This window comes from Nycticebus coucang, chromosome 6, assembly GCF_027406575.1.
Source record: "Nycticebus coucang isolate mNycCou1 chromosome 6, mNycCou1.pri, whole genome shotgun sequence".
Classification (NCBI taxonomy): domain Eukaryota; kingdom Metazoa; phylum Chordata; class Mammalia; order Primates; family Lorisidae; genus Nycticebus; species Nycticebus coucang.
Window position 1 is genome coordinate 109721050 of NC_069785.1, and position 12951 is coordinate 109734000.

Here is a 12951-nt window from a genome sequence, read left to right on the forward strand (position 1 = left end):
ACTTTTGACTAGAGGTAACAATGTCCAAATATAATTGGCCTAAGTAACCAAGCACATTTGTTATCTTCCATAACAATAGTGGTTTCAGTGGCTCAGAGGTGTCATTAAAGACTGTGTGTGTGTGTGTGTGTGTGTTTTGGCCTCTGTTTTGCCGTAGGGTCATCCCACTCTTCCATTACAAGAGTGGCTGCTGTAACTTCCAGTTTTATATCTTTGTAAAATTGCTAAAGGGCAGGAAAGCCCATTTCTCGTCTCTCATTTGTTTTGGCAGTTAGGAAGACTTTTCCCAAAAACCCTCAGAAAATTTTCCCTCAATTTCCATTGACTGGGATCAGGTCACAGAGAAAGGCAATGTCTGATGTGTTTGCCCTCTGCTAAAAGTAGACTATGGAAAAGGAAGAAGCTGCGGTGGGCTTTTGAGAATGGAATTTAGGAGAAGCCCACTGCCTGCTGTAGAAAGGTGTGCCACAATTTACTCTCTTTTTTCTGTTAGACATTTTGAGTACAGTTTATTAAGCTGTGGTTCAGTGAATGTCCTTGTGCATTTTGAGCTACATGATTAGTTATGTCCTTAAATTTCTGGATGTGGAATGACTAGTTCAAAGGGCTTACACATCTTTGAGCCTGGATGAGTGTCACCATACGACTTTCCACAGAGTTCACCCTTTCAGTACTGTGTGCTTGACTACCCCGTTACTACACATTCCCTGGTCAATTGTAGGTCTTTCATTTTTTTTATTTTAATCTTTACCAGTATAACTGAAAAGTGGTATATCATCTTAAAAATTGGCATTTCTTTCATTTTACATGAGGTTACTACGTCCCATCAGTGTTGTTATTGGTTGTTTGTATTCCTTTTTTATGAACTGTGCCTGTTCTTCATCTCTACCTGTTTTTATTTTAATAAGTAGGATTTAATTACAAATGGGAACATAATACATAAGATGCCAAGACCATCATATTGATGACAGAATCTATTACATGGTTGTAGTGCATGGTCTGGGGAGTTGAAGTCAATTGTTAAGTATCAAGAAGTAAAATAAGTTCATTGTTTCTATTACTAACATTAAAAGTTGTGTGTAAATTATCTAAAATTAGATACTTAGTAAAAAAATTGGAATGTTTTATAACTTTAATTTCATTAAGCATGCCCAGTTATTCTAAGATAGTAAATAATGTGTTTTTAAAAGATCAAGTAGCATTTATGATAAAGTATTGTTATCCCTAGCATGAATGTAATAGTGATACGAAAAAACATTTGTCTTGTCATTATAATAATAAAAATTAACATTTATTATGCAATTTAGCCTGACTGCTAAATTTTGTGGGTTTTAGATTTTTGGTTTTTATTTTTTAATCAAAGTTACACATACATATAGTTTAAAAACTCAAACAATCTATAAGATTTTTTTCCCCTAAGGAAAAATACCCCTACTTTCTCCTCCTGGCCCCAGGGCACATAGTTTCAACCTTAGCTAGTATTTTTTGTTATTTATTGGCATTTCCCCCCGAATAGCATAATTATACTGCTTTTAATTGATTTTTTAAAATTTTAGTCACTATGTTTTTGATTTTTAATATAAAACTTCCCTCCTCTGCTTCCCAGCATTACACCTTCCCCCTTTTTGTCTTCCCCTAATGACATTGCAATTTAAGGTTTGCATGTTGAGTGTGATTACATGAAGACCATGTGTCCATTATTGAGATTATGTAACTGCTTTTCACATTATGTTCAAAAATGCCAGTTATTCTATTAGTTCCATTCATCTTCCTGCAGAAATCCCTCCTAGAGCGACCTCCTTGGTTCATTCTGGATTTTTGCCTTCTCTGGCTTGTGCGTGGCTTTCACCCTGGACCACCTTTGCCATCACCCTTCGCCTCTTTTCCTGTGTTGGGTTCTCTGTTCCCCATGTCTTGTAGCTCATCTTTCTTAAGAGTCACACCTTTTGTTTATGTGGAGTACATTCTCAAGTAGCTTTCTGAGAACAAAGAGGCATGGGAGATACATTTTTTTGAGGCATGCCCTGTGTGCAGAGTGATACAGGAATCTATTAATAATTGTTTCTTAAACTAACAACCCCATTCTCCACACAAAGCCCACCCTGTTAACTGTTCATATACCCTTTCTCAAGTATTTGATGCTGTCCATGGCTGGACCCTGTGCTAGGTTGGATCATAAGTGCCACTTCACGTCTGCTGGGTCCCAAACCACGCTTGGCTTTGTCCTTTACTGCCCAGTCTACGGCTTCATTAGTCTCTATTAATGGAAGTTTCCTACATGGGAACTCCCATGGATTAATTTAAGAGATGGGTCTGTATTCATGTCCGTTGCTTTTCACATACAGAAATTGAATAGATTTGGATGAAATTTCAGTTAAAATTTTCTCTATCAGACTTCTTACCTAGTATCTGAATCGGAGAAACCAGTTAGGCTTTAGTAATTAACCCCTCACTAGTTGAGATGTTGACACCTGAACTTAACCAATAGATTAGACACACATCTTTAATCAAAAATACTCCTTAAAACAATTCCAACTATTAGTACTCTTAACCAAATTGTAGAGGATGTGAAGTGAGCTAATGGATTACATTTTTATGAAGAAATAAATATGCGATCATAGCATCTGTGAACATGGGATTGGCAAAGGTCTTTGGACTTAACCTCCAGTTTTGTCGGTTAACATAAAGTGATTGATTGTTTTATATACCTTACAGTATTTATATTAGAGTAATTGTTTTCCACCCTAAGTGTTTCACATCTATGAGTCTACTTAATCCTCATAACCTTATGGAGTAGCTTTCATTATACCCACTTTACTGATGGGGAAAATAAGGTTCTGAAATATTGAGCGACTCACTGAAGATCACATAGCCAGTGAATAGGGGAGCTTGTTATTCGAACTTAAGACAGCTATATGCAGAACCTGAACTCAGCCGCTGCACAAAACGGTGTGCTGGTAAATGTCTAACAGACTGCAATCCTGGGGCAGCAATGGGGGGCTTTTATGTATAGGTTAGTTGACACCATGAAGTAATGCTACAGGTATAACCAACACCTGGTTAACACAAGTTAGCATTTTGCCATGTTTGCTTCATACCCTTTTCTCCTTTTCTCAGGAATAAAAGCAGACGGAGCTAAAGAATCCCCCCCACTCATCACTCATTGTTCAGAGATGAGCTCTTATCATATTTGTAGTTTTGTGTTTTTATTATAATATTTGGGTATACATCCATAATTAATACCTCGTGTTTTGTCTTTGGGTATTACCTAGAAGTAGAAACAGTGTTGCAGTAATTGAACTTACTTAAGCTCAAGCTTCCCAAAGGAGCAGGGGCAGCCCACATGTGGCGTGCGAGGTCAGCAGGCAAGCCCGGAGCCATCCATTTAACCTACATTTTTGGAAAGAACTTTTTATAATTAATACAGAAAAATTAACACTACAAACTTTCCTGCATTTTAAGTAAAAAGGGGAGGGGCTTCAAGGAAGTTTCCTGCCCAGAGGACATAGTCACTGCTCTTTACTGTTTGTTTGGGCCATTTCTCAAAAAAAGCTGGAAAGGAACTGACATCAAAAGGAAGAAAGAGGCCAGGCACGGGACTCACGCCTATAATCGCAGCCCTCTGGGAGGCCGAGGTGCAACAGTCACTTGAGTTTAGGAGTTTGAGACCAACTTGAGCAAGAGTGAGAACCCATCTCCACTAAAAATAAAGAGTAGCTAATTAGCTGGCATCGTGGCTGGCACCTCTAGGCCCAGCTACTGGGGAGGCTGAGGCAGGAGGATTGCTTGAACCTAGGTGTTTGAGGTTGTTGTGAACTAGGCTGAGGCCATGGCACTCTAACCTGGGCAACAGAGTGAGACTCTGTCTCAAAAAAAGGAAGAAAAATAACATTTATCACGTACTTACGCAGTAGAGCCGAGTGCTTGGTGTAACTCACCCCTTTGCTGTTCACCTTCAGGAAAGCGCTTGTGTGCTCACTGTAAAGCCATCCTTCTGCTGACAAAGAACTCTTGCAGGACAAGTGGAAGCCCATTTGTTTGCTGTTGACACTTAGCAGCCTTTAAACCCTTTCTGTGTTTCTTCCAGTGTTGTATGAGTGAGAAACCTGTTGACCTGGTCCTGGTCCCCTCTGGGCCCACCCTGTCTTGACTTCCTTGCTCAGTACCAGGAAGCTGACTTGCATACACTGTATTAATTAACCAGGCTCTCTTTCTCCTTGGTTGGATTCTGCAAATGGGTGGGACGGGAAGTAGGTCAGGAAGGTCACTCTCTTGCCTTTGTTCCTGCCGTGCGGTGGTTTGGAAACAGCTGTGTCCCTCAGCATCACAGCTTCTGATGCAGCTTCTCCACCTGTCGACCTCACAGGTTCAGAAACCACTTTTCCTTACCCTTTCATTTTAGGAGTTGAAAGCATCTTGCTTTTGCTTGGACTAAGCTGCTTCATCATCTCTTGGAGGTTTCATTTATTCTTGCCTACACTTTCTTCAATCCATTATTTTGGGTGTGCCATCTGTTTCCGGCTGCAGCCCTGAATGATATGATAATTTGGATCACAAGTAGTCCCAAGAAAGTGGATTGTGGAATTGGATTGCTCACATATTTGATGTATATACAAGTAACTTCCCTATCAGGGGAAATGGATGCTTCTAATTGGTGGCAAGTGGTGATGTCGCAGTGATGTCACCACCTAGTGGTGGTGTGGAGTGATGGCGCACGGGTAGAGGACTATGGTGAGGGGTCGAGTGGCTGTGGCCTCCACAGTGGGGGTTATGGAGATTGTTGTGAGGGCTGGGTGTCTTGGATATATAGAGCAAATAACACAGGGAAATGGATCGGGTGAAACATCAGAAAGCTTAACGGCAACTTTGCAGGAATATTTTGTCTTTTGCAGCCACAAGGCAGATAGGGCTAAGCATCGGACCTGAGGCTTTATTATAAGGAATGCCAATTACAGGCTAGTACTGGGTCTCACGCTGAAGCAAGGGCCCTGGTATGGAAGGAGGGGGGCCTTCAGAAGTGAGAAGGGGACATTTGGGTGGATGTGGATGAGACTAAGAACTTCGAGCCTTTCATGTTTCCATGAACCTTCCTTGTTGTCTGAGGGAAACAGGCTTACCTCTACCACTGCAAAGTAAAAAAAAGTTTTGAAGAATTCACCTAAGACGGTTCTCTCATAAGAGGATATGAGTTACACTCAGGGTCCACGTCCCTATCCAATAACAAATTAATGCCAGGATGCCTCAAACAGAGAAGTACCCATCTGGTCCAGGAGACAGTTACTCAGAAGAGTTGCAGGATATTTCCACGTAGTGTTGGTAGAGGTTTGGGGAACTGTGTGGGAGGGATGCTGAGGGCATTAGACCAAAAAGGATTATTATGTGAGATAGGACAGGCATACTGACATGGGTATACTCAGGCAGAAAATGGGAGCTCATGTGTTGGCCTGAGAATCTGGGAAGGTGACAGCTGTCTGTCACATTAGTTAACTGAAACCTGAACTCAGTGGTTGCCCGTGGTCAACTAGTTTGAAATGTCAGAAATTTCCTAACATTCTGTGAAAAAAAAGAGAATCCAAAGTCATAAGAAGATAGGAAGATGGATCTGTTTTTTGCAAATCTGCTCATTCATCCTCTGAGGAATGGGCTTAGAGGACAGTCACTTCACCAAGGCCTTTTTTTTTTTTTTAATACATTAGCAAATGAGTATCAACGTCCCTGAAAAGCCTTGCAGTGCCGTCCCTGTAAGTAGGATGACCAAGACACTGCAGAGGCCTGGGATGACTTATCTTTGGTGGGAATAATTAGACCCCAGAATAGCTGGGACCCAGAGGTGGTGCCCACAGCGTGGTGTCCCAGGGTCTTGTGCCCCAGGGATTGCTGGTGGAGGCTCACTGATGACAGGATCCCAGCAGTGGATTAGGAGGCAGCCTGCTAGCTTCTGTTTGACACATTAACAGGGAAATTCTGGGGCTGGTGCTCAGATACTCGATTGTCAGACACTTGACTGAAGTCACTGTGGTAAAGATTCACTGCTTTTTCCAAAAGTAAGCCACTTCATAGATTCAAGGTCTCTTAAATGAGGGGGTGGCTGGGGTCCTTTGATAGCCCTTCAATGCAATCACACAGTATATAGGATAAATCTTTCCTCAGTCCTTTCCAGTTACACTTGCATGCATTTACCATGATAATTGCTCACTGGGGAAGAAAAATATGAAACTTGTGGGGATTGTTAGAACCTCGTTCTGATTTGATGATGACTGGAGAGCAAATTGCCTTTATGTCCCTGTCAGAGGGTAGCTGTGAACACCACGGATGACATCTTGGCCTGAGTCCTCCTTATTATTTCATTATTTCCTCAGGCCCAGTTATATTATAGGATAAATATACAATCATTCCTCAGTATCTCTGGGGATTGGTTCCAGCCCCCCCTTCCCCACCGATACCAAGACCTGTGGATACTCAAGCCCCTTATTTAAAATGTTAGTCTCTGTGTATAAGCTCAGCATACTTTCTCATACCCTTTAAATCATCCTTAGATTATTTATCTTAATACAATGTAACTGCTTTGTGAATTGTTAATATCGTATTGTTTTTCTAAGTTATTATTTTATTTCTTTAATCTTTCCAATCCACAGTGGATTGAATCTGTGGTTGTGGGGGGCCAGCTGTGCTAACCGGCAGATGCCTCACGCTGGCTCCTCACCCTGTTAGGTGAAAGTTATTGTAGTGGGAAGGACAAAGGGGAACCTCCAAGAACTGCTCATCCCCAACTTCAGCTGAGGCAGTAAACCCTCAGTAATACTGCTTCTCAGAAGGAAGTGTACAGAATTGTGCCACAGACAGAGACTTGAGGCTGCAGAGGTGGTGATTTCTACTACATTTCCCCATCCAAGTTACCTGATTAGTTAACTAGACTAATATTTAGCCAAGACTAATCGGTTACCTGATTACACAGGTAACTAGACTAATATTTTAGCCACTCAGCTGTTACATGACTTTTTATTCTATAGAACAAAAAAATGAAACCATCAGACAGGAACTTTCACAGACTCTCAGCAACATCAACCCATCCACCTCCCAACGCCGGCTTCTCTCCTGTTACTGTGAATAATGATCCACGCTCCCCAGTGAGGTGCTCATGAGCTACCTGTTCTCGCTCACATCTCCAAAACACGGCTCCAGCAGTTCTTCCCTTTCTCTTCCATATCAGCAGTTGTTCTCTTTGAACTGTATCATTCCGTTTAGAATGGAAATTTACAAGTACAGTTGTCTTTCCTGCATAAAATGAACGAAACAAGTAGTCAATCCCAGTGACATTGCAGTGTTGTACTTAATGACTCCAAACCCTTTCTTCTCTCTCTCTCTCCTCTCTCTGTATCCAGGCTAAAATGCAGCAGTGTTATCATAGTTCACTGTAACCTCAAACTCCTGGCTGAGGCAATCCTCCTGTCTCAGTCTCCCAAGTAGCTGGGACTACAGGCGCCTGCCACGCTGCCTGGTTAACTTTTTTTGTCTTTGCAGAGATAAGGTCTGGCTGTTGCTCAGACTAACTTCAAACTCCCGGTCTCAAGTGATGCTCCAAACTCAGCCTCTTGATCTCTCTTTAAGTTCTCATCCCACATTGCTAAAGCCAACAGCCAATTCTGAATCCTAACTGACTAGTTTGACAGCCTTTTACAGGCAGTTTCTCTCTCTTTCTTTAAACACTTTCTTTTCACCTAGTTCCAAGGGCACTGCAGGTGACTTGGTTTCTCCCACGCCGGTCCGGCCACTTCACCAGTCTCTGTGCTGGATCTGCCTTGTCTTCTCAAACTACGTAACAGAAAGCCTCCCGAATCTTGGTCCTCCTCTCTCATCACTTTTCTATTCATTCCTCTCCCGTGGTGATTTCATTCATCCTCAGGTTTCAGATACTGTGCAAATACTGTCCACAGTTCCCTCCCAAATACTTAATGTTTGCCCAGACTGCTCCAGCCCTCTGCCTGTCTCCAGACTCCTATTTCCAACTGCCTTTCAACATGCCCACTGATGTCCACCAGTGCCTCACACACAATGAGCTTGGAGCTCAGTCCTTGATATTCCCCCTTCTCACCTGCTGAGTCCTCTCCACCCCTAAGGTCATCTGTCCTGCTGTCCCTCTGTCTTCCTCTGTCTCTATATGTGGGATCTTCATCCTTCTCCCTGCTTTGACTTGAAGTCTTGGAATTACCTTCTCTTGTGTGACACACACTTCCTTCTCACACACTCCTCAGCACACAGACCTGGGCCAGATCTGCAGGATCTGCCTTCACACCACACCCGAGTCGGACACTTCACCATGGCCCTGCTCCACCTATCAGTGGCTTACCAGGATGGTTGCCGTGCCCTCCTCACTGGACCCCCACTTTTGCCCTAAAAAAGTTATTTCTAAGAGAACAGAGGTTTTGTCAAGGAGACCCCAAGGATACACCTTCGAGGTCCTCCCTGTGTGACTCAGCTCTTAGGAATTTGTAAAAACTTAACTTCCTGGGACTTGGAGGCTGACACCTGCTTTCTTCCTCATCTGTAAAAGCCGGAGCCACTTCTCCAGCTGGATTCAAACTGACCAATGAGAAAGGTATCCATGGGCTGGAAATTTTTTTTTTTGAGACAGAGTCTTTGGGGATAAAAAGGAGAAGATCGAACCAGTTGGGGAGCGTGGCCATTTGAACTCTTCTGTGCTGCTGCTCTGCCGGCTGAAATAAAGCCCTTCCTCCTGTAAACACGGAGTTGGGATGTCCATTCTCTCCACTGGGCTTCATCTACCTGCGACATTTCCACCTTTCCCCCTTCATTAATTCTGTTCTCCACACAGCAGCTGCTTCACTTGTAGGAAATGCGAGAGTCCTTCCTAATAAATTCAGCCTCTGTGTATGAGCCTGTTACCTCCCTGACCTCATTTCACACTATTTTCCCCTTGTTCACTCTGCAGCCATGCTGGGCTCCTCCCTGGTCCTCAAATCCGCCAGGCACACTCCTGCTTCAGGTCTTTGAGTTCACTTTTCCTTTGCCTGGAATGCTCTTCTCCCTGAGAAGCCCACAGCTCGTCCTTCTACTCCCATCACTTTACTCCGCTGCAGTCTGCTCAAGGGGCCTTCCCCGGGCCCCTGGACTGAGATGGTGTGCTGCCCTCTCCCGCCCCAGGAGCGTGAATCTTCCTGCCCTGCTTGGTTTTCCTTTCGGGCACTTATGTACCATCTAAAATGCTACATGTTTTCCTTCCTTGACTATTATGTTTACCCTGGTTCCAGGTCCTGCCAGGCTGCAAGCTCTGTCAGGGACACAGATTTTAGTAGTTTTGTTTACGGCTGTTTCCCAGGGTCATCAAACAGTGCTCAGCTCATGTGACTACGGGTTGAAAGAATGAATGTTGGGGTTTGAATCAGTTTTCTAGGACAACTGTAGCAAAGTACCAACTAGAGGCCTAAATAGCAGAAATGTATCTTGTCGGAGTCCAGAAAGGCAGATGTGTGGGAGGCGGGGTCAGCAGGGGTCTGCTCTGCAGCCTCTTTCCAAGCAGATGTGCAGGAGGCGGGAGTCAGCAGGGGTCTGCTCTGCAGCCTCTCTCTCTCCAGGCAGATGTGCGGGAGGCTGGGGTCAGCAGGGGTCTGCTCTGCAGCCTCTCTCTCTCTCCAGGCAGATGTGCGGGAGGCTGGGGTCAGCAGGGGTCTGCTCTGCAGCCTCTCTCTCTCTCCAGGCAGATGTGCGGGAGGTGGGGGTCAGCAGGGGTCTGCTCTGCAGCCTCTCTCTCTCTCCAGGCAGATGTGCGGGAGGCTGGGGTCAGCAGGGGTCTGCTCTGCAGCCTCTCTCTCTCTCCAGGCAGATGTGCGGGAGGTGGGGGTCAGCAGGGGTCTGCTCTGCAGCCTCTCTCCTGGGCTTGTTAATGGCATCTCCTTCCTGTGCCCTCAGTCACCCTCCTGACGTCTGGGTCCTAATACCTTTTCATATTGGACTAGGACCCATCCTAATGGCCTCAGTGAAGTTTAATTACTTCTAAATTAATTTATCTCCAAATAAAGTCACACTCTGAAGCCCCAGGCTTAGGACTTCAGCATCTGAATTTGGGGGCACAAATTCATCCCACACTGTGTTTCCAATATTCCCTATTGAAGCGCATCCTCATCTGGGGCATTTCTGCCCCCTCCCTCCATCATTTGCTCACTCAAGGCTAATATCTTTTCTTCTTCACCCTTATCCCGGTTTGTAACTAAGGTCATACCTCACTTAGTGAGGGGGCTAAGTTTGAGAAGCGCATGGCTGGGTAACGTCGTCGTTGTACAGACATCACAGAGTGCACACAGACAGACCTGGAGGCACGGCCTGCTCACACCTGGCTGGGGGAGGCGGCCATTGCTCCCAAGATGTGACTCTGCACAGCACGTTACTATACCAAACGCTGTAGGCAACTACAACACCCTGGGAAATATTTGTGTCTTTAAACATATCTAAATATAGAAAGGTATGGAAAAGAATATGTTATAAAAGATAAAAAATATTAATCTCTTTGTACAGGGTGCTTATCAGAAATAGCTTGCAGGACTGGAAGTTACTCTGGTGTGTCAGTGAGTAACTGCTGGGTGAATTGGAGGCCATTACTCCACATTTATTTTAGTCTTTGTAAACTACATTTAGGCTACACTAAATGTATACCAATATTTTTTCTTCAATAATAAATTATTCTTAACTTACTATAATTTTTTTCTTTATATACTTTTACATTTATAAAATTTGTACTCTTTCGTAGTAACATAGCTTAAAATGCACATTGTATAGCTATACAAAACCATTTTCATTTTTTGTCTTTATAAACTTTATTCCATTTTAAAATTTTTCTGTTTTTTTACTCCTTAAATTTTTTGTTAAAAATGAAGACACAAACACATGTTAGCCTTGACCTGCACAGGGTCAGGAGCATCAATTTTGCGTCTTTGTTCCCACGTCTTTTGCACCAGATCCTCCAGGGCCATAACACACAGGAGCCATCTTCTCCAGACAGTGATGCCTTTCTGTGGAATACTTCCCAAAGGACCTGCCTGAGGCTGTCTGACAGTTAAATTTTGTATTTATAAGTAGGCGTAGACTATAAAATTTGATAAAAGTATAATAGAGTAAACACAAACCAGTAACATGTTTATTATCAAATGTTAAGTACTGCACGTACTGCTAGATGATGTGACTGGCTGTGCAGCATGTTTGTTTACACCAGCATCCCCACAAACATGTGATGAGTATTTTGTGTTACGATGGACATGTTGGTGACCAAGTGATAGAAATTTTCAGCTCCATTATAATCTTATGGAGCCACCTATGTGGTGTCTACCTGACACTTCTTTAGCAGGGTATGACTGTGTTGATCTCTGCATCTACTTGTATAAGGCCTAAGGCTTCCTTCTATCTCTAAACTCTTAAGGTCCAGACATTGTATTAACACTTGACTTTCATCTTTAATCTGAACATCACAGCTGTCCTACATGTTAAGTAGGGTTACTCCTATTTTAAGGATGTACACTCTGAGGTCCAAAGAAATTAGGTAATTTTTCTGAGGTCGCAGTACTAGTACATGGTGTCATTGTCAACTTGACTTAGTTTCCATGAACTCAAAAGCCCATTCTCTTTCTTCATTATCACATGTCATCAAGATGAATGGCAGAAAACCATACTTCCGCCTTGCATGTTGTGAGCAAGGCTGCCCTGGAAGCAGGTCTCCGGTTTCAGAAAATGGGATTCAATTTAGAATCAGAATATTTGTTCCCATAGGGTGCATTTGAATCTCGCCTTTATATCTATGTTTATTTTTTCACTGCTGCAGTTTCTACTGTCCTTCATGATCATCTAAATTTATTCTTCACTTCATACAATTTATCAACCAAGACATTAAAAGTTTGTTTCCTTATTAAAGTGTTGGAATGATACAATAAACTCATAATGTCAAAGTAATGGCTTAATTTTAATCCAAAATGTAAAGGAAAAAGTCATTGCTTTTGTCACAAGAGTTTAAGATAAGCTCTTGATGAAATGCCAGAGCTTTGTTGATTAAAACCGTAGGCGGCTATGAGAGCCAGTTACTTATAGTTAGGTGAAATCCTTATCTCTTAGGGTATAGCTGATTATTTAAAAGAGAAATTAAATTTTTTCTCCATAGATTTTATATTTTAGAATGACCTTCACTTTAAAATCTGTATCATTTTGTATTGAAAAACTTAATTCCACTGGATATCAGTTGTGTAATCATTAAGTTGTCAGGAAAATAGCTGCTAACACTTTTCATTTTGATGCCTAAATGTAAATACTGCAGGTCACAGTGTAGGTCCTTATAACTGCTGAACTCTGGTTTTCCTTTGGCATTTCTAGACCAGGCCTCTGAGTTTGTAGGTCATGATCAAGTGCCCATTTAATAGTGTTTTTAAATTGGTGTCAAGAGATGTTGAAGTGCAGAGAGGATGTTTTCATTAACTTTTACACTGTGGATAAGGAAGTTGTTTACTGATTTTCTATTTCTGTGGATATGTGGCTCTCCAAAATAAAAAAACAAACCATTTTATTCAAATAATTTTTTTCAAAGTAAATGTGCACTGAAAAAGCTAAGGCCTTGATAATGTGCTGATAGTAATCAGCACATTTGAAATATGATGTTAACTTGGAGAGTTAAAATAGGCCTAAAATAGAGCTGCAAACAAAGAAACATTTGCAATAAATGATAATTAAAGCAAAGAAATAGCCTGTCTCTTCAAGCACAAATCCTTGTTCTTTCCCTACACACCCCTCATATACACACAAATGAGTGTGGTTCACCATTAAGTTGAGTAAAAGCATTAATCTTTTAGTAACTTAGAGGAGACAACAATAGTCTAGTGAAATTTGACTTGTGCAGCTATTGGAGATCTACTTTCTTTAATAATCAAAGAATAAATTTGAGCTAGGCACAGTGGTGTG